Here is a 23,956-nt window from a genome sequence, read left to right on the forward strand (position 1 = left end):
ATATCTTATAAAATATAAAAAATCAAAGAGCTGAAAGCTCTGAGGAAAAATGACGCCACTGCCTCTAATATTGGGATATTTTTTATGCAAGTCTTGATTTTCACATACCGTAATAAGTTGAACATTGCAACATGTCTCGTAAGCATATAATTGATATTCGTATATGAGTGTGTGAAGTGAAGATGACAACTGGCTGGTTATTTTTTTAATACAAATGAATAGGTCAAGAGTCAAGACTACCTAAATGATCTACAGTATCCAATGACTACTGTCTGGTTTTTTTTTGTACAGATAAATAGGTCAAGAATACTGGAATGATATACAATATCCAATGATTACTAGCTGTTCTTTTGTAATAATAAATAGGTCAAGACTATTTATATGATCTACAATATCCAATGACTACTTGCTGTTCTTTTGTACATACTAAATAAAGACTACCTAAATGATCTAAAGTATTCTAATTAATGTGTATTTTTTTTCTTCTTGCAATTACATTTTTCTAATTCAAGAGTACAGACTACTAGTATCCTTTCAAGCCAAATGATTATGAAGAGCCTGTTGTTGTAAGCTCTTATACCCCACTAGTCCTATAAACATATGACTTCACATTCTTATTCAATTTTTAACGTTTTTATACTGATATTTTCATTTTTTGAATGCGAAGTGTGACACATTGATAGGAAAAAAAATATCAGAACAGTAAATAGAAATAGTAAATAATGCTCTGGAGGTCATATGTTATAGGACTAATTACCCACATACTCATTAAATAAGTTACTAGTGACATACACAAATGTAGTTATTTCTGTGTGCTAGCGTGTATTTATTCACGATTGAATAAATACCGTTATGATTTTGTAATGTATATTTTATTTCCGATTTGAATTTGCTTTTAATAAAGATGATTTAATTCCTAATTCATATTTGTGTTTTCGTTTTCAAATAGATTAATTACGGATTGTAATTAATTATGAGTGGTGCTATTCGTATTTTATATTCACGGACTTTGACGATTGACTAGTTCGGCCTTGATTGTTACTCACTTCTACTATTCTGATGGTCAGTGTTTTACGCTTGATTTGACCGCACACTTTCTGCTATTTCATTGGTTATATATCTTTTGGCGGTTTATTTCTATTCAGTTTATATTTAATTGTGGATTGATGTTCAAACCGAACAGACGTTTCATATACTTTATTTGCTGTTTCATATTTTGTACTATTTGTATTGGAGGAATTCCACGATTATTTCAGGTCAGTTTGCTTACTTATCTCTTTAGATATTCTGTCTTTATCTTACTTTCATTGTAATTTTATTACCGGATTAATCAGTATTTCACGCATGAGTAACTTTCCATTTTAGCATGAATTCGTAGTAAGAATGTGTATCGTGTGATTGGTGAATGAATGTTGTAAACTATTTAAAAGGTTAACGTAACTTTTATAACAGGCACATTATTGATTTACATTTGAGCTACATAATTTAAGCCTGGAAATAAATAGAGTAAATATAAACGTATTGAATGCCGAATATTTGAGCAGAATGAGTCCGAGAGTAAATGAGTAAAATGTTAACTTGATAAATACTTTTCAGAGTCCTTATAATATTTTTGTCTCCGATAGATAGATTTTAAGTACTTTATAAGTCTGTGCATAGTAACTATAATTTAGTATTTGTTATACAGGTATTTGACAGAGTTCTGCATATGATGTAGATATACGTAGAGGCATAACCTTTGTACCTCATACGAGGTAAGAATGAGTGTTCATTTGTAGTTGCTTATTATTTTATTAGCTTAGTTATTTTGCTTTGTTTAGCTTAGCTTAGCTTTATTAGTTAACTGCTTTTTGGTATTGGCTTAATTAATGCTTATTTTGCTTAGACTGTTTGTTTATAGTTTTAACGGCTAATTCGTATATTATAATGTTTTGTTAAATGAGAAACTATGTTTCTATTTTGCTTTTCTGACAAGTTAAATTCTGTTTCGGATGTCACAGAAAGTTATATTTTGATTAGATAAGGTTAATTGCACATTTTGGTAACTTCATGAACTGTGACGTATTTTACAGTAAATTGGTTAATTATTTTGAGTACACATGTACATATTACGTAAATTTATCAGATTGATATAATACATGTTTTAAAAGAATTGATTTATATACATTGTTATTAAATGTAATATTATATTACAGGGTTTCTTTTGATGCTTCATTGATTAATAAAACTATCCAGAACCCTATACATAGTCAACTATTATTTACGCCCAGATAGTGCGACTACATTTTGGCGCCCACGTTATTTGGTGGATAGTGAAGGATTCACGACAAAACATCTAGATAGAAAAGATCAAAAAAGGATCCGTTGGCTCCGACCGGAATATTCCAAGTGAGAGAAACAGTGAACCGTAGCTCCGGCCGGCGTATTCTAGAATTCGAAACCGAGTTTGGCCATTGTTGACATTTCGATTTCCGGTACTCGAGTACGAAAACAACACATGGAAATTTGTGCACAAGTTCAAGAAAGGACCTGATATTTTGTGTTTATTCTTGTATTTGTAAGTTACTTTTCATTTATAATTGATTCATATGTATGTTAACCACATGACTATTGGTATTGAGTAGCGATTTATTCAGAATTTATTGAGAAATTTGAAAATATTGTCTTTGAAAATTTCGACGATTTTTCATTTGTATTTTTACACATAGATTAGAGACACTTTAGAACACTTGTCAATCATTGAAGGTTCATGTTGAACATCACTTGGTGTTGATTGATTAAATGTACATGTATGTTTACACTTTAACTATACATTGATACTTGACCACCGGACCACAACCCCCACCCCCTTCGAGGTCAGACTGGGTCAATACAGGTCAAGGTCAACCGGAAGTACATACACATCCTGTATAAACATAAACATTGTGACAACGTGCATTGATTGATTGTTTGAAAATTTAATATTGAATTCTCAAGCCACTGATTTGCGAATTAACAATAGTTTGCAATTTATTTAATTTTGTCACAACCAATAGTTGTTTTTGGTAATAGTGCATACACGCATACACTTTTGTGAGTTAAAGCCTTTACACATAGAGACTTTGCATACACAATTACACTTGAACATAGCATACACGCATTACATTTGTGTGATTGAATTTTTTTTTTTTCATTTATACTATACCACAAAGGTTGCAACTTTGCGCAACATTTATATGATTATGCGGTTGAGATGTGATGTTAGTTACATGTACATAAGAATTATTAGACATTGTGATTAGTACTAATATTGACTTAGCTGTCTAGTTTGTGTTGTATTGTTGATTATTTTTTTTACATAGAATTTTCAGCACAGACTTAGAAATTTTTTTTTTGATATATTATTTTTTTTGATTACTGACATAGGTGATAAATAAGTTTGATATTGATAAACTTAGTGTGAATCTTGGTGTATGATAGAGTTATAGTGCATGTTATATAGGTGATACCATTCCTTATACCTTTGCATGTGAACCCATCCATATCTCTGCACATACTTACTAACACTTGTACACTTACACTTGAGTGAGATCTTAGTTTGTTGTTTGTACTATCAGTTACCATCTTTGAGACTTGTTTCTGCCAGCTATACAGTTACTTTTAGGGTAGTGCTAGTGATCTTTATTACTACCTGGTCTATACTTAGAGTATTTCTATCCCAGACTGATCATTGGTATTGAGTGGACAGTTTAGACTTTGACTTGAGTATATTATAGTTTATACAGTGCGTTATAGTACATGTAGTATACTCGATATAGATATATATTATCCGTAGTTGTCGTACTTTTCGATTGGCTTATTATACGCTGATTATTCGACCGTTACAGCTATACTCGGATATTTTGTACGCGCATATTTTTTTTTATATACAGTTTTCCGTATTGCCGACTAGATTTTGATTTTGTTCTGGATTTTCAAACTGGAATTTCTCCTCAACATGGCTCATAAGTTCAAGGAAGAAGAAATTATTACTGCACAGCCAGCAAGTCCCAAAATGCCTACAGCTGAAATGATGAAGACTTTTGAGATGTTTGAAAAGATGGGAGCTAAACCTAAAGCTGATACCCCTGAGGACTTAAAGAATTGGATGATGGAATATCTGACGTCACAGGGAGCACTCAAGGAACAGAAACCAGAACCAGCTCCTAATTTACAACCACATTCACTTGTAGCACCACCTAAACCAGTTAATGTGACCAAGATGATGATGAACCATCCACCAAAGATAACCTGGTTTTCAGGAACAGAACCAAAGGCAGGCGACACTACCTATGAATTATGGAGACATGAAGTCCAGTGTTTACTTAAGCAGAATTATGAGCAAGATGCTATATTGAATGCAGTAAGAAGATCATTAAGAGGGGAAGCAGGACTTGTAGCTATGAGGTTGGAACTCAACGCAACTGTAAAAGTTATAATCCAGAAACTTGATAGCATATATGGAAGTGTGGACAAGAAAGAAGAGCTTTTAGCTGAGTTTTATGGTTCAAGACAACGACCAACAGAAAGTGTAACAGCCTGGAGTTGTAGACTGGAAGGAATTATTGGAAAAGCAGTTGATAGAGGACTTGTACAGAGACAAGATGTTGATAACATGCTTCATGCAATGATTTGGACAGGATTAAAACCACACTTGAAGGATATTTCAGGACATAAATATGATACCATTGGAGATTTTGATGGACTACGTGTAGCTTTAAGGCAGATAGAGAGCGATCATAGCAGCAGAAGTGAAACACTACCAGCAGAGACCAAGACACACATAAACAAGGCTATAACAACCCAACCTGAAGACGAAGGTCTACAGGAGATCAAAGGTTTGATTAATCAGATACATACCAGACTGGATTGTAATGATAAAAGATGGGAGCAAGCACCATGGAACCATCAGGAACAACATACACAACCTCCACAATTTCAACCACCAAATCAGTCGAGACAATGGCAGCAGCCCAATCAGTCATCACCATGGCAACAGCAACCACAGTTTGGACAACAACAACAAAATAGAGGAGGATATAGAGGTAGAGGAGGAAATTCGAATAGAGGTAGAGGACAGAACAACTACAGAGGAGGAAGAGATAATCCAGATAGAGATTACCAATGCTGGAGATGTGGACAGACAGGACATCTGAAGATAGGATGCAAAGTTAGAATGGATCATAGTCAGCAACATTTAAACTCCAACAAGCCTATGCAGGGGGAACGTCCATAGGTTTAGAGAACAGCAAGGTTCCCAAAGTCAGTCGGGTAAAGACACCACCAGGACTCTTTGGTCAGCCAACAGAAGTAAAGATGAACATAAATGGTATGGAAACATCAGCCTTATTAGACACCGGCTCAACAGTGTCAACAGTCAGCCAATCTTTCTTCAACCAGTATATACAGACACCATTAATGGACATAACAACCTTGCTAGATATAGAGTGTGCAGATGGGCAACAGTTACCATACCTTGGCTATACTGAAACTTGCATACAGATACCAGGTCACCATCAGGAATACCCATGTATACTCCTAGTTATACCAGACAGTAGATACAACAAACAGGTACCGCTGCTACTAGGAACAAACATGCTTTCAACCATCATAGATACACTTAAGGTAAGTATAGGAGCTAGATTTTTACAGGAAAGCAGCTTGACTACACCATGGTACCTAGCGTTAAGATGCATCATACTTAGAGAGAAACAACTTACAAAGAACAGCAACCGTCTTGGAATTATCAGAAGTGGTGAGATCAAGTCTGTAACAGTACCACCAAATTCATACATCACATTAACCGGCTACTTAGACAAAGAAATACCATATCATGATTCACCAGCAATGTTACAGTCGTCTTTACTTGCAAAAAATCACGAGGACTTAGACATCGAACCAACATTAATCAGCTACCAACACAGAAAGAATGGACCGGTGAAGATACGCATTTCCAACATAACTACCAGAACTGTAAGTATACCACCTAGAGCCATAATATGTGAGATCCAACCAGTTACCATCGAACCATCGCAACCAACAACACAAGATGATGAAAAGGTAAGTATTATGGAGAAGATGGAATTCACCAAAAGTAATCTCACGGATGAACAATTTGAGGAAGGACGTACACTTATCCGTTCGTACATGGACATCTTTTCAAAGAGGGATGATGATGTGGGTCACACCGACACGGTGCAGCATAGAATCGACCTTCTTGAAGATAAACCGTTTAAAGAGAGATACCGCCACATACCACCAACAGCATATGACGAGGTACGGGCACATTTGAGGCAGTTACTGGATATGGGAATTATTAGACCATCACACAGTCCTTTTGCGTCCAATGTGGTATTAGTGAGGAAGAAAGACTCCAGCCTGCGCCTGTGTGTAGACTACAGAAAGCTAAACAACGCTACAAAAAAGGATAGTTATGCACTTCCAAGAATAGATGAACTTCTGGATTGTCTGGCAGGATCGACGTACTATTCGGTCGTAGATATGAAATCAGGGTACCATCAGATTGAGATCTATGAGCCACATAAAGAAAGAACAGCCTTTACAGTCGGTCCATTGGGTTTTTATGAGTATAACAGGATGCCGTTTGGTTTAACCAACAGTCCAGCCACTTACCAGAGAATGATGGAGGACTGCTTAGCCGACTACAATCTGAGGATATGCTGTGTTTTCATAGACGACGTTATCATTTTTGGGAAGACGTATGACGAACATCTGGAGAACCTCAGGCTAGTGATGGAGAGAATAAGGCAAGTCAACTTAAAGCTAGCGCCAAAGAAGTGTTCCTTCTTTAAGAGACGGGTGAAGTTTGTTGGTCATATAGTTTCAGAGGCAGGAAAAGAGATAGACCCAGAGAAGACAGACAAAGTAACTACTTGGCCGAAACCAACATCGCCAGAGGATGTCAGACGATTTCTTGGGTTTGTAGGCTACTACAGAAGATTCATCAAGAATTTCAGCCAGATTAGTAGACCTCTCACTGATTTGATGCCATCACCAACAGGTAAGAAAGGAAGCAAAGGAAAGACCAAGAAACAGATAGCATGGAACTGGGGACCAGATCAAGAGACAGCCTTTGCCACCTTGAAGCGACTACTTACATCAGCACCTATTTTAGGATATGCCGATTATACTCTACCGTTTGAGTTACACACGGATGCTTCGGGAATTGGATTAGGAGCAGTCTTATATCAGGAACAGAAAGGTGAAAAGCGAGTTATTAGCTATGCTAGCAGGGGTCTGACGAAAGCGGAAAAGAACTACCCGCCACATAAATTGGAGTTTTTGGCATTGAAGTGGGCTATTACAGATAAGTTTAAAGATTACCTGTTTGGACAACAATTTACGGTATGGACAGATAACAATCCACTCACATATGTTCTGACAACAGCAAAACTGGATGCTACAGGTCACCGATGGTTAGCAGACTTAGCCAGCTATCACTTCAACATCAAGTACCGCCCTGGAAGAACAAACGCAGATGCAGATGGACTCAGCCGGCTACCAGTTTCTGAAGATCGATCAGACATCAACATTGATTCCGTACGTGCCATCTGTGATGCAGTTGTACCAACACCTTTTGCAGAATGTTTAGCCATTAACCCCAACTTAGTTCAGGACGAAGAGAACAACGTGTTAGATGGACCATCAACCACTGACATCATAGATTGGAAGAAAGCCCAACAACAGGACAAGATGATAACACGTTGGATAGAGATGGTAGAAAAACAGCAGAAACCTGATAAAGGAGAACCCATATTGAAGAGACAATTTAACCACCTACAGATTATTGATGATATTCTATACAGAGTAGTTAATACTGAAGATGAAGTGAAGAAACAACTTGTATTACCATCACAACTTATCACCACCATTTTACAAGCATACCACAATGATATAGGACACCAGGGAAAAGATAGGACTTTATCACTACTCAGGGACCGCTTTTATTGGCCAGGTATGGCGAAAGATGTAGAGGAATGGCTTTCACACTGTGGCAGATGTTTACGGAGGAAGACCATCCCTAATCACAGAGCACCTCTGGTAAGTATTCAGACCACGGCACCGTTACAGCTTGTATGCGTGGATTATCTAACCCTGGAACCATCGAAGGGAGGACAACAGTATGTCTTAGTAATTACGGACCATTTCACCAGGTTTGCACAAGCTATACCAACAAGGAATATGACAGCAAGAACAACAGCTGAAGCACTGTATAACCACTACATTGTTCACTATGGACTTCCCGAAAGACTTCACTCAGACCAGGGAGCACAATTTGAGTCTAAGCTTATTAAGGAACTCTGTACGTTAACAGGAATGGTAAAATCCCGCACCACCAGTTATCACCCACAAGGAAATGGACAATGCGAGAGGTTTAACCGGACATTAATGAGTATGCTTGGAACCCTGGAGGTTGAACAGAAGAGAGACTGGAAGGCTTATGTTGGACCATTGGTATATTGCTACAACAGTACCAGACACGATTCAACAGGCTATTCACCATACTTTTTGATGTTTGGGAGAAATCCGAGATTACCAGTAGATATTGCTTTTGGTTTAAGGAAGAAAGCAAAGAGTCAAGACTATATCAACAACCTCAAAGATAGACTAGAGTATGCACACAAGGCTGCAGCAGAAATGTCGAAGAAATCTCAGTTGAAACAGAAAGGAGGTTATGATACTAAGGTACGTGGTGCAACTATACAGAAGGGAGACAGAGTACTGGTACGAATCAACGCATTTGAAGGACGACATAAGCTATCTGACAAATGGGAAAAGGATTCTTACCGCGTTCTTGATCAACCAAATAAAGACATTCCAGTTTATACAGTGCAAAAAGAACATGGTGGTGGAAAGAAGCGAAATTTGCACAGGAACCATTTACTACCTGTAGGATTCATCACGGAAACACATGAGCATAATGAAGAGAACAAACCAGTACAGACACTAAGAAAAAGAAAGCCAACAAAAGTACCACCTACAATGATACCCGATAGACCAGTACCAATTCAGGACTACAGACAGAATGAATCTTCTGATGAGGAGTCAGTTGAATTGGTCATTATACATTCAGATGCTGATGATGACAGTAACCCATCCGTTACAGATTTAACATCGCAGCAAGGAGAGCAAAATGAGGTAATAGAGACAGAAGCTTCAGGATCTGATGGGGACGCCCTTTCTCAGGCTGATTCAGTTACGACAGTTGATGAGACAGATTCCGAAGAAGAACAGGGAAGCGCTTTAGATAGTGGAAATGACATAGAACAGCAGGAGAATCCACCTGAAGACAGTTCGTCGTCATCTTCTCAGACTATTAGACGGTCTACCAGGGAAAGAAGAAAACCAGCTTGGATGCGGTCAGGTAATTATGATACATCGCATTCAGCTAGTTTGGTAACAGAAAAGGATTGGTACCAGAGGATCCAGTGTATTACGTCATTAGCAGGAACCAACTTATTTGGAGATCTACAAACAGAAGCAGCAAAGACGATTTTAGCTATTGTGAAAACTCCACAGAGCAAATGACGGGACGTCATTTCAGATCAGGGAGGAGTATGTGCTAGCGTGTATTTATTCACGATTGAATAAATACCGTTATGATTTTGTAATGTATATTTTATTTCCGATTTGAATTTGCTTTTAATAAAGATGATTTAATTCCTAATTCTTTGACGATTGACTAGTTCGGCCTTGATTGTTACTCACTTCTACTATTCTGATGGTCAGTGTTTTACGCTTGATTTGACCGCACACTTTCTGCTATTTCATTGGTTATATATCTTTTGGCGGTTTATTTCTATTCAGTTTATATTTAATTGTGGATTGATGTTCAAACCGAACAGACGTTTCATATACTTTATTTGCTGTTTCATATTTTGTACTATTTGTATTGGAGGAATTCCACGATTATTTCAGGTCAGTTTGCTTACTTATCTCTTTAGATATTCTGTCTTTATCTTACTTTCATTGTAATTTTATTACCGGATTAATCAGTATTTCACGCATGAGTAACTTTCCATTTTAGCATGAATTCGTAGTAAGAATGTGTATCGTGTGATTGGTGAATGAATGTTGTAAACTATTTAAAAGGTTAACGTAACTTTTATAACAGGCACATTATTGATTTACATTTGAGCTACATAATTTAAGCCTGGAAATAAATAGAGTAAATATAAACGTATTGAATGCCGAATATTTGAGCAGAATGAGTCCGAGAGTAAATGAGTAAAATGTTAACTTGATAAATACTTTTCAGAGTCCTTATAATATTTTTGTCTCCGATAGATAGATTTTAAGTACTTTATAAGTCTGTGCATAGTAACTATAATTTAGTATTTGTTATACAGGTATTTGACAGAGTTCTGCATATGATGTAGATATACGTAGAGGCATAACCTTTGTACCTCATACGAGGTAAGAATGAGTGTTCATTTGTAGTTGCTTATTATTTTATTAGCTTAGTTATTTTGCTTTGTTTAGCTTAGCTTAGCTTTATTAGTTAACTGCTTTTTGGTATTGGCTTAATTAATGCTTATTTTGCTTAGACTGTTTGTTTATAGTTTTAACGGCTAATTCGTATATTATAATGTTTTGTTAAATGAGAAACTATGTTTCTATTTTGCTTTTCTGACAAGTTAAATTCTGTTTCGGATGTCACAGAAAGTTATATTTTGATTAGATAAGGTTAATTGCACATTTTGGTAACTTCATGAACTGTGACGTATTTTACAGTAAATTGGTTAATTATTTTGAGTACACATGTACATATTACGTAAATTTATCAGATTGATATAATACATGTTTTAAAAGAATTGATTTATATACATTGTTATTAAATGTAATATTATATTACAGGGTTTCTTTTGATGCTTCATTGATTAATAAAACTATCCAGAACCCTATACATAGTCAACTATTATTTACGCCCAGATAGTGCGACTACATCTGTTACTTGAAGCAAATTCTATTTCTGTACATTTACACAATATTGTTATACTTGTTTTATTTCACATTGAAGATTAGACAAATAGGGATACTCCTTTGATTTTTTTATTTCATGTCAGTCAGGTCCCTTTATATGAAACTTGAAACCACTTCTCTGCCATATTGATATTTTATAACAACTCTGCCCATGACCCATATAATTTGATATTCATTCTTTAACCATATATTATAGTAAGCTAGTCTTTTTTAATTTTACACTAATCCACAATCTGTCATGTTAAATTTTGTCTCCATTTAAGTTTATGCCATTGAACCATCATGGTATTAAACACAATCCCAAGTAATTATGCTGTTATAGTGGGTCACCATATATTCAACTTGGGTGGCATTCCAATCATTGAAATTTGTGTCAGATTGGATAATGAACTAGACCTTTAGGAATTGATCTTATAATTTAATATGGAGCCATCGTATGCGACCCCTACCCGGTAACAAAAATAAACATGTCAAGCGGCAATATTTATCACCAGAGATTACAAGTCAAAAGAGGATGGATAAGTCTCCAAAATGCTTGCCAAACTGGAACTACAAGATCTCCAGACAAGGACAAACAAACGTTCAAGCAAAAGTTAGTATTTATGTACAAAGAAGTTGAGGGGCTGATTCACGCTATTGCACCAGACGAATTCCTCTTAAAAACATGTCCGCAGAGAACCATAACTGCCGAGAAATTCAAAGAATACCATGAAACAATTATTGTGGAAAAGCAAGTAAAGAATAACTTACTGTGAGTGTATTGACATTCCGCCAAGTAAAACACCGTTCAATATTCACTCACTTTAGGGCCTTAATAATATGGTACAAGTCTGTCAAATGGGCACCTAGTTAAATCGACATCTAGCCAAATCGGCACCTATTTAAAGCCAATTAGGTATCCAATAATAAATAAAAATAATTCAACCTTTAAAAATGTGAATAAACATGATAAAATTAGGTTAATATTTCTGGCCAACCCCTTCCTTATCTACCTTTTCTTGGGTAAATACTGTAAAATTTCTGGACAACCCATTCCTTATTTTTACTGTTTTTGTTTAAAATACTGTTAGAATATATATTAAACAAATCTAACATGGGTGCCGAATTGACTATATCAAGTGCCGATTTAACCAGGTGCCAATTTGACTAGATGCCGATTTGACTATACCGGGTGCCGAATTGACCAGGTGCCGATTTGACTAGAATTCCGTAAGACAGTGATCGCGCCGATCAGGGCGAACGATCCCACCAAGCCAATAAAACCGTTGTATTAAAGCCAGCATCGATATCGACAATTTATGCACATGTCATACAGATACAGTCTGTTCCAGACTCTACTGTTGTAACTTTGTAAACAAAGATTGAGTCGGATTTCCGGTAATTTCGATCTGAATAATAACCAATAGAAAGTGGACCAACAAGGCAGTGGTTTGTAAAAAGAAAAGACTATCAAGTTTTCCCCGATTAATTATAGATTTTTAATGTTTTAACAATGTTTTAGTTTTACTTCACATAATCAATAAAGTTATAAAAATAGATTTATGAGTATCTTAACAACATTGGTTGGTACACTTCGATCTTTTTGGTAATAAGAAGGACCGGAGGTATGTAAACTGGTTCCCGGTTGATTACTACACAAAAATCATAATAAAAGCAAATTCCAGTTTAAATGTAAAATAGTAGATACGAAACCAAGAGCGGTAGACGGAGAAATGTAATGGAAAGTAAATACGAACCAAGCGCGGTAGGCAGAGAAATGTAATGGAAGTTCAGTTCACTAGTATAGAAACATGCCGCTGAAAGCGTCATTTTTCAAAAATTATAAAATACATATACATTTGTATTTTATACAGTTGCAATCTTGATTGATGTGTGTCAGCTTTTGATTTTGTCATTTTGATGGCTGACTTTCCATTATGAATTTTCTTTCAAGAACTGTATAGTATTTTTGTTGATTTACTTTTATGAGATATTTTATTATCTAATAAAGTATATAAGATATCTTATAAAGTATATAATATCTCTTATAAAGTGTATATGATATCTTATAATAGTTAAAAAGTTTATAAGGTAGTCTTATTAGAACTAGATACTGTAAGATAGCTTATATATCATATGAAATATCTTTTATATTATATGAAATATCTTATTATATATTATATAAAATATCTTATATATCATATTAGATACCTTATGTATTATATGAGAAATCGTCCAAGTTTAGTTCAAATAAATAGTAAAAATGCTTGATAGAGATTAGTCAGAGATTACTCTAACGTCCAACGGCCCCAGATTTTCTGGCAAAACAGCCATTAGAAGTCAGAGTAAGTAAGTAAGTAAAACTTTATTTTGATTCGGCATATTGACAAACAGTACAAACATAAGCTCTAATGAGATTTTCACCGAAAAAATAGACATATGCAATAACAAATAAAACAAGGCATGCAGCATACAAAATTAAATAATAAAGAGCAGCACAAAAAATTAACTCTAAGCAATAGCATATACATGTATCTTGCGAAATACCAAAACATATATATGAAGCACTTAATTTTTCAAAATTTGCAGTTTAAAAATTATTTTTTGAATAATTTATGATTTATAACGTAAATATTTCAAATCTTTCAAATTTTAAAATGTAAAAACAAATTTCAGTTGCAATGCAAGCTGTAAATGCAGCATAAAAAGCATAAATATTGTAACACAAATTATCTACAGGCAGAGCAAAAACATTTTGTTCCACTCCAGGACTGAACAAGACTTTTAACATGTGAGAAGCTGTTGACAGTCCTGAAATGGTCTGGTAAAATTAAGCTATTCCATAAAGAAGCAGCAGCAAAACTAAAAGATTTTTTTCCATATGAGGTGGTTCTTACCTGTGGTATTTCCAAAATATTACTGTATCTAAAAGAATATTTAGTGTGTTTAATTTGGAGTAAATTTTGTAAACATAATTGTACAGCCACAGGAGCCAAATTATTTAAAATTTTATAAGTCTCAAGTGCCATTGTCCTGATGCGTCTTACTTGTAGGGTTGGAAGCTTTTGTTTTCAAGAAGAGTTTCCGAGGATGATAAGTAGTCGTCATATACAAATCTTAATGCTCTCTCTTACTCTTGTATTTCTTGTTTAATACTAGTAATCTCGGACTATAGCTCATGAGATATGTAATCATGTGTTACCTAGTTACTTGTGCAATTAGTTTAGATTGCCTAAATAAGACATGCAAGGTAATACAAAATTCTGCAAAAATAACATATTTTCGTCAGGCGCGTAGCAACCCGTACGCAAAAACGCAGTTGCGTACACATCGAAAATTTGACAAAAATAATAATTTGGTAAATCTAGTAAGAACAAAACTGAAGTAATAAAAATAAATTAAAAAGTATTATACAAATATGCTAATAGTCACTTTGTAGCTATATTCCGTTCCGGAAACTAGTCTACTCTTTTTATTTACGGAACCAGCATCGGGATTGTGTTGCCGATGCAAACAATTAAAATAGCTGAGTTTTCGGGCTGTCAGAACACAATTGTTACGTCTACTATGCCTCCTTACCCTGACATCTTTTCTAAAGATTTCAAAACAACTGATGAAATGAAATATGACGTTCTCAGTAAAGAGACCATGGGCAACAATTCATGCTTATGATGTTCCTGTGAGGTGTGTATAGTCTTACATACGTCGTCATAACAGATTTTTTTAAACAGTCCAGTCAAACTTAAGTTTGAAGGGGATTGTTAAGCAACGTCTTCGTCGTTTTTTTTTATTCGTTTTTTTATTCGAAGGCAACGACAGAACGGTCTTTGAGTACCATTAGAAGACTTCAGAAATACAATGAAAATCAAGCGTTTATCTGGCTTGGTCTATTGAACATATACCGTGAAAAAACTAATTTCAGCAGACACGTTTTTTGACATCATCAGTAGAAGGAAGGAAAGGAAATGGTTCTCGATTTTTAGAATTAGATTTGAGAATTAAAAGCTGAAAGAAAGACTGCTTGTTCACTTATAAAATAAAACATAGAGAAATGTGATTGAATTTATTTATGTATTTTCTCATTTAAAAAATATCATTGAAGTTGCAAAGACGGTGTTGGCTTTGGAATTTGGATTTTTTTAATATATATTGGGTTGAGACTGATTAGGTAACAATTAAAATATATGGTGGTGGTGGTGGTACAATATAATTTAATTGTTCTTAATATCCAATCTATCTCAACCCACTACACATTAGAAGTTCATTTTTCTGTAATTGTGGGTTTTTTTCAAATTTATTTATCATATATTTAGTTTAAAAAGTTGACTTGTTACTGATGAAAATAAGATTTCTGTGAGGTCATTTTTAAGTCCCACTGAGGAAATCGCGAGAATGTAGGATTTTGCACCATTAACCTCAGCTCGCCGTATAGCTTCATTCCCCGGCATTGAGTACACATCATTTTGGCCTAGCTACGCCCCTGTTCGTACAGAAAACACACGTATTTCCTTGTAACTTGACCATTCGAGTTTGTTTACATATTTGTGTGCAGTGTCAGGTGATACCGGAAATTTACTTTGGGTTACAAAACACCGGTCTCACTAATTAGCGACAACAAGAATTTTAGCGACAAGAAGCGTCAACAAGCGACAAGAAGAGACAACAAGAATTATTTTAGCGACAAGAAGCGACAAGAAACTATTTAGCGACAAGAAAACATATTTTTTTTAATTGAAATTAATTATTGCAATACATATTAAAAGAATATGTAAAAGAAAATAATTTTAGCGACAAGAAAGTTAAAATTGATAGAAAAAAATGAAACATTATTTACATATCTATTATGTATAACAGCCAGTATTACGTTTAATTATTGTATTATGAGATTACTTTTCCTTGTGTTTTAGAACATATTATTTATCTTATAATTTGTTTTTTAAAACTCTTTTCGTGCAATATAAATTATATGACAATGAGACTACTCTACACAAGAAACAAATGACAGAGAAATTTACAACTCACGGTATAGCTCACCGTACGGTAGTACGGCCTTCAATAATGAGCACCGCCCATGCCGCATAGTCAGCTATAAAATGCCCCGAAATAACAAATGTATTCATAACAATTCCGTCATGAAAACTAAAAGGCCTAAGTTATGTACAAAAATGAATGAAAAACAAATATGTAACACACCAACAAAAGACAACCACTGAATCGCAGGCTCCTGACAACCCTCCTCCTAACCTGGTGTAACAGTACAATATAAGAACGAACTATAAAAATTAGTTGAAAAGGGCTGAACTCATCATATGGATACAAATAGAAATACATTTAACAAAAATATAGAGTAGCCGGGTATTTGTATATCCCAACAACAAAAAGACACTAAATACAGATCTGAGAGTACTCTCGGTTCCTGACAGCTAGTTTAAAGCCACTAACAACTAATTATAAAAAATGCATCTAAGACTCAATCAACAATTAGTTTACATCCAACATCCAATGGATTTAGCGTTTTAGACGTCATAAAAAGTCAGAGAAGAACATGGTCCCTTGTGGAGAGCTGTTTCATTGGCAATCATACCACATCTTTCATTTTTATAATGACTTTGTGCAATGTACTTTTTCCTTAGCTTTACGATGCCACTTATTTCTCGTGCTTCGTTTTTCTCGATTTTTAATTTTTCGTGCAACGTTTTTGCGATTTTCATTTCACGTGTTTCCGTTTTCATTGTATATTTTTTAATGTTAACCTTCCTCAATTAATGCGATTTTGGGTGTGTCAATTAAGAGAAAAGAAATAATCAAACCTCAGTACATCTTAGAGACTATTGTTTTGCAATACACTCGTATCTATATTTTAACTGATCCGACCTTATCTGAATATTCACTGCATGTATTTCTTTAATCATTCTAATAACGATGCGAAACAGATTATATTAACGAAGGACGTATTTCCCATTGTTATTTTTCATTTTCTTAATTTGTTATTTCAAAGCTATCATTATTTGATAAACATTTTAATTGACTAAAATAAATTGCTTTACTAATCAGCAATTCACGTGTCATGTTGCAGAACAATAGGAATTCTGTAGGATTCAGAAGTTTTTAGTTCAAATCAGAATTCCAGTATTTAGTAGTAGAAATCCAGATTTGTATGTGATTAGGCGAATCCTGGATTGTACTATCATTACTTTAGAAGACAAAATAACAATAATATTTTAATTTACTTCATAACGAAATAAAATTTCTATAGTTTTATCAAAACTAGTCTTGTCTTGTCTGAGAACATAACATAAAATTTATAAAACTTAATTTATTTCACTATAATAGACCCTTTCTAAAAGTCCTTTAATCTTAACTATTAAGAATTTACAACTGCATTAATGTTTTGCAACCCTTCAGTGTATTTGCCAACATGTGATGGCAAGATAAATACCCATCATAGATCATTTAGACAGATTTGGCATTTATTAAAGTAAATATTTAAAAATATTCAGTTAAAATAAAATAAAACGGTAAATCTCATTCATAAGATAAGCCATTTTGATGAAAGAGATCTGATTAATGCATCATTCGGACCCGTATCTTGTTTCCCATTTATAAACGTTCCGCGACACTTCAGCCTTACATTGAACTAGCCTGACTTTTTGTAGATGTGTAAAAGTTTCAAAAACCCACCCACTTCTCCTTGCAATCTACCATCTAATAAAACTTTCTCTTGTCTGTTGCAGTTTATTATTTTTTTCAGGATGACCAGAAAAACCGGATTCATAATGTTATTGGACTGTAAGTGACACGAAGCGGGATCATTAATTTCAAGTTAGGATGCCTTAGTGTTCATTATTATCTCGCTTTGATTATAAGTGTATTTTTATTGATTGATACGCGTACTGCCTGTTTTATTCCTTTTATTTTGTATGTCGTCGTCAGTCACGGAGCATTTTCTGGTGGGAGTTGTGGGGGGGCTTATATTTTTTTAGAACAAAATACTTTTAGTCTGATTTTGATAAAAACAATAATTCTGGCCAGCACCTAGAGTAGAGAACGACCGTTTGATTTGTAAGGGGGGGCTGAGATTAAACGGCAGAACAGGCCATATTAAAGGAAATCATAAATAAATAAAAAGATAGGCTCTCTTATTTTTCATTACTGCAAACTTGAAGCTTTTAAAAACAAGTAACAACTTTAATTGGATGCAGTACTAAACTCTCCCAAACGGTACACACATTTCGCGTTGAAATTGTGACCAAAACATGAGTTTAGAAACCGACCATTTAACTTGCATGGAAAAAAGGGGGGGGGGGTATTTTCTGAAATAAATAATTTGATTCCAAATTCTTAGATACTGAACGAATAGAGAATGGTTAGAAATGGCAGAGACAAAAATAATTTCTGACGAGAAATTTGAACATACCCTTCCTTAAACATGCCCTTCCCCCAGTCCCATTTTCAATTAAATGGATGGTCCCTTAGTTCAAAATTTCTACCCCAATCATAGATTTGCCTGATAATTATCGCCTAGTAATTTATTAGGCCTGAAATTACCGGCCAAGTCATATATTTTAATAAGGTTTTAATTTCATATCCAGTCATGTATTTGACAAGTTGAAAAATGACCAATTTTAGAGGAACGTCTGTATATAATTTTATATAGGAAGTGACCCCTCCTTGGGCGCATACATACAAAGCTTAAGACGAGTTTCCTCCTTATACCCTCCTCAAAGATACATGTAGATGATCGATACCCGCTTTAACTGCGATATAAAATAATACATAGAAAAAAGACGGGGGAAACTGGGGGTGGGGGTGGTCAAACTAATTTTTTTTTCATTATTGGTTGCAAATTTCTTGTAACGGACAGTACATTACAGTCCCTTTCAAGAAATTTGCAACAAATAATAAAAAAAATCATTTGTCCAGGAACGACCATTTAACATGAAGAGGGGCGGGAGAGGGTATGGTTCTTTCGGAAAGAATATATTTGATTATGAATTTTAAGGAAGAAAAACAATCTTATCTTTGATAATTACCACAAAAAAAATTATTGAATGTTAAATTTCAAAAAAATAATTTCAGTCGCGCCGCATAAAAAAATCTTAAAGTTAAATGGTCGGTCCCTACTAGTTAAAATGTTTATTTTTTAACAAATATATATTCAATATCTTCTATATGTTTTTCTTTCAAACACATGCACCGTGTCCAATTAATTCATTGTCCCCATGATTAAATCATGCTATCATTCCTCGTGACTATTAAAAGTGTAGAAGGTGACCACTACAGGTATACATTTATACGTTACTACTGTTTCGTTTTGCTCCGTACATAGGCACTTCCGGTATATAAGTTAAAAATACGTGTAGTCTTATATATCCATCCTTATACCTTAAAGCTCGTATTTTATCATTGTTTTCTAATAAAGGAAACTTTGTGAAGTGTCAAGGGGTATTTTAGTCGATTATTCGTTTTTAGAGAACTTTACCCAATATGAAAATCACTGCTCCCTATACGTTCGTTCGTCATTATTCGTCGGTTCGTGATCTCACCGGTCACCTCTATGATAAGAAGGGATATAGTTACGATACTGTTGTCAGTTGATTAAAGATTGCATATTTCGGCTTTAATATTGATTCACTTATAGGGTCTTTGCATCGGAACTAAACACATTTATTTAAAAACCATGCAGTTGAACCGGGTTATGTTCTTCTCATATCTCAGAGTCTCATATATGTTATGATGGTATGATACTAAACCCCTAACGGGAGGGATTGTGCCTGATATTCATATGATGAAGACATAATCTTTCAATCAATTTAATTGAAGTCTGGAGCTGGTATGTCAGTTAACCGTAGTAGTCTGTTGTTATTTATATATTATTGTCAATTATATCTTCTGAGACTCGTGCTTCTCTTAAACTGAATTTTAATGCGCGTATTGTTATGCGTTTACTTTTCTACATTGGCTAGAGGTATAGGGGGAGGGTTTAGATCTCATAAACATGCTTAACCCCGCCGCATTTTTGCGCCTGTCCCAAGTCAGGGGCCTCTGGCCTTTGTTAGTCTTGTATTATCATTTTTATTTTTAGTTTCTTGTTTATAATTTGGAGTTTAGTATGGCGTTCATTATCACTGAACTAGTATATATATTTGTTTTTGGGCCAGCTGAAGAACGCCTCCGGGTGCGGGAATTTCTCGCTGCAATAAAGACCTATTGGTGACCTTCTGCTGTTCTATGGTAGGGTTGTTGTCTCTTTGACACATTCCCCATTTCCATTCTCAATTTTATGTACTTGTCAATTAAATCAATTATGTCAGAATTCAGCTATCATGTAAGTTCTCATCATTCGAAGTGAACTGTAGCCGTTATTTTCTACATGAATTATTTGTTTGTTATGATTTGCATTAAACTTGATTCTCTAATCAATAAAGACAAAACCAGTAAAATTCAGAATCATCTGTAGAAACTAAATAAATTTCTAACAAAAAACACAAAGCCATTCTTATTTGTACAGTGATGTTGTTTACCGAGCCCGCAAATTTACTAGACATTCTCACGACCCGGATAAACTAATCGCTTTTTTGAATAAACTAAAACACTACTATAGAAATTGGAATTCCAATTTTAACCAGTGCGATATTGTAACTTTCATTCATTCCTAAATATGCATACAGTTCAGAGTTCACGCACGTGTTGTGTTGATTGATATTACAGATAAGGGCACGTCGTATATTTGCAATGATTCCTTAGCTCTAGCATTATATCCAAGTATGTTAACCAGTTCACATGGCTTTGTAATGTATTTAATGGATTTATTTGTAATTGACACTGACAATTAAACCAAGGCTGCATCTTTACAATTTATTCTAAGTTTTCCGGTAAATGAGAACAATGCCGAAATAAGGTGGCGTAAATGGATAAGTAGACTAGAAAACTTATTTATCGGTTTAAACATAAAAGACAGCAAAAGACAAAGAGCACTCGCGATGCATTACGCTGGAGAAGATGTAAACGAAGTCTTTGATACCCTTGACAATACAGGAGATTACTTTGCTGCTGCTAAACACAAGAAAACAGCTTACTTTGCTCCGAAAAAGAATACAGAATAAGAAATTTACAAATTAAGACAAGCCAAACAGTTAGTTGTGAGTTGCTTTGAACTAGCTGTCAGTAACTCATCAGATGGATACAAATAGAAATACATTTTAAAAAAACACAGAGTGGACGTGGCCGGGTACTTGAATATCCCAACAACAAAACGACACTAAGTACTGATCTGAGAGTACTCTTGTGGGGAGTTGTCTCATTGGCAATCATACAGGCCACATTTTTTTATGTGTACTATATACATTATTATATATAATAATGAATATAGATAGCTTTTGTTTCTTTATTAACTTTTCTTATCTTTTTTTTTTACTACATCTCCTTTTATACTTATAATTCATTGTATTCTTATTTCTGTAAATTAACCTCGGACTTTTTAGGAAAATCTATTATTCGATCACAATGTAACAGTTCTTCTTTTTCTTCATTACCCTGTTTCTACATATAAGAAATAAATGTCCCCAGATAACGAGTTCCTTGTAACTCATTAACATTGATGTCCCAGATTGTATATTGTAATTGTGTATCAAAAGTTCATTTGGAAATTAGAATGATAATTTGACGTCTAATTGGATACCGTATTCACTGACAAATTTGCTTCATTTTCAGAACACAAGCCAGTATTTTCTATTTGCTTCATTTTCAGAACAATAGCCAGTATTTTCTATTTGCACCACTTGTGCTGCAGTTCATATGATCATTTCAGGAAAACACAATTTCGTCAATGCAAATTTAGACTGTTGAAGTGATCTCTCCTTATGAGTAAAAGTAAAGTCGTACTGCCCATACCGAAGCACCTTTAGCTATGGTAACGCCTGGTTTTAGCTAGGGTTCAAATTACCAGTTTTCACTCTCTAGTTTTCTATGCAGTATAATATATCTATTGTTTTTTATGGATCTTCGTTTTCTCTTTTACCATTGAGATGGCTATTGTTTTTATTCGGCTCATGGTTTTTGAATGTCCTTGTGAGCATTTAGTCTAAATTTTTTGTTTGTTAAATAAATACATGTATAACAAGAGTTATTGCTCGTTCTGCGTACATTTTGTATATATCCAATAGGCAGACATCTTTTGACGTCTCCGGACTGGAATACCAGAAAATCAGCCACAAAATACTTAGTTAGATTTCATGTTTTTATCCTCGATTATATTACCTAAAATTTATCACAAGCATCAAGTTTAACCTAAAAAAAATCTAGCAATCAATACTTGTGGTAAGTAGAAACAACGAAATACTGGAAAGTATATTAACAGCAATAACGGTTTAACACTTTTTTTTATTCATGCTTTGTAATAGAAGTGAAATTGTGAAATAGAAATAAAAAGCATACCACCGAGCCAATGTTTCCACGTGACATTACTTATTTGTAGATTTATTGATTGCATGGTCTTCTTCTTCGTCTTCTTTTTCTTCTTCAGAATACGGGAGTAGACTCCTAGCTTAGGGTTGAACGCAACAGTCTCGTGCTGGCTTCAAACTCCAAACCTTAGTGACAGGCTAGTTTTACTGTAGTTGAACTATTAAGATCACTCAACTATAATAGTTAGCTTCATTAGTAAAATAGTTTTTTTTTCAAAAATGAAATAGAACAAACCATTACTACTTTACCAGTGTCTGAGCAGAAAGTTGATGGAGGGTTATATCAAAGATCGTCTCATCCTTTTTACTTATACATCCCGGCATTGTGTTATTGTGCTATCATTAATTTTTGTATATTGTTAATGTGCTTTTTGTTTTTCTGTGTTGACATATTTGTTTGTATTTTTTTTATAGTGCTTATGATTAGCTTTTAATATCTACAGGAGCACAAAGTGGAATTTTAAATGCGGATTTCATCGATTAATTGTCGCTTGCCTATTAACAACCAGTGACAAAAAATTTATGCATATTCAGGAAGAGAACAAATTTACAATATCCAACACATTGGGTCGACTATTACGAGAATGACTTAGGGCATGATTTTCGAATGTACATGTAACTCGAAAAGGAAATTTTGCGATGTAACAGAATACCTATGCATGCCTCTGTAAAAGTAGCTACAATGGTTCGATAGGTAGGTGACACTCTCCATGCACGATGCATCGCATTTCTCATTCCTGATGGATCTGGCTGCGTATTTATACATCATTTGTTTCAGTAAGTAAAGGAACACGCGGTGAGATGAGGACCACAATTAGTTCTTTTTTGATTGCGTCTGTCGAAAAAAAAATACGTCCAGCAAACGTTTTAAAAAATTTTGCCATAAAAAAACAAGCATGTCAGTTGTGCATTTCTAACATCTTGGTTGAATAAACTGGTATTTTTTTAACAAAGTTTAATAGACAATTTCACGGTTATTGCAACCATATTGAATAGTGGCACATTTTTATGATATAGGTAAAAATAGTAAGAGTACATGCAGTTGTCCAAGCAACTTTTTTATTTCAAGGAAGTTTTCCCGTATTTTTCAAACCCTTTTTATATTCATTGTGAAAATCTGCTCCTGTCCAACATGGCGGCTGCAATAACCGTGAAATGGCTAATTACTTCGTTCTTAAATGGGGGGGGGGGGGTCTTAAATCTCAGATCAAATTTATTCGTTTATAGTGTATTAATGTACGTTTTTTTATTGAGTTAAGCCTGCCAATTGATATTTTATCGTGTGTTTTTCTATTTTGTGATGTTATGCTATTGTTTCAGAAAAACGTTTAATCCCGCTGCAAACGTTTGCACCTGTCCTATGTCAGGAATCTGATGTACAGTAGTTGTCGTTTGTTTATGTAATTTATACGTGTCTCTCGTTTTTTTTTTTAAATTTTATATAGATTAGACCGTTGGTTTTCCCGTTTGAATGGTTTTACACTAGTAAT

At 34.5% G+C, this 23,956-nt stretch overlaps 1 protein-coding gene and 1 long non-coding RNA gene across 2 annotated transcripts in view; one reads left to right on the plus strand and one right to left on the minus strand.

Annotated features, from left to right (window-relative positions):
* LOC143068051 (acyl-coenzyme A amino acid N-acyltransferase 1-like) overlaps positions 1 to 14,281 on the minus strand; it is a 56,064-nt gene extending 41,783 nt beyond the window's left edge. Inside the window, exons 1-2 of the mRNA XM_076241791.1 lie at positions 14,204 to 14,281; positions 13,899 to 13,926 (exon numbers count right to left, since the gene is read on the minus strand). The gene's annotated coding sequence lies outside the window, so the exon portion shown is untranslated. The remainder of the gene's footprint in view (positions 1 to 13,898; positions 13,927 to 14,203) is intronic.
* LOC143068050 (uncharacterized) lies at positions 820 to 10,943 on the plus strand. Its single transcript, XR_012976102.1, has 5 exons — positions 820 to 1,256; positions 1,688 to 1,754; positions 2,196 to 2,557; positions 10,389 to 10,455; positions 10,897 to 10,943. It is a non-coding gene; the product is annotated as an uncharacterized LOC143068050 (long non-coding RNA).
* Positions 14,282 to 23,956: the final 9,675 nt, after the last annotated feature.

This window comes from Mytilus galloprovincialis, chromosome 3, assembly GCF_965363235.1.
Source record: "Mytilus galloprovincialis chromosome 3, xbMytGall1.hap1.1, whole genome shotgun sequence".
In the NCBI taxonomy this organism is placed as follows: Eukaryota; Metazoa; Mollusca; class Bivalvia; order Mytilida; family Mytilidae; genus Mytilus; species Mytilus galloprovincialis.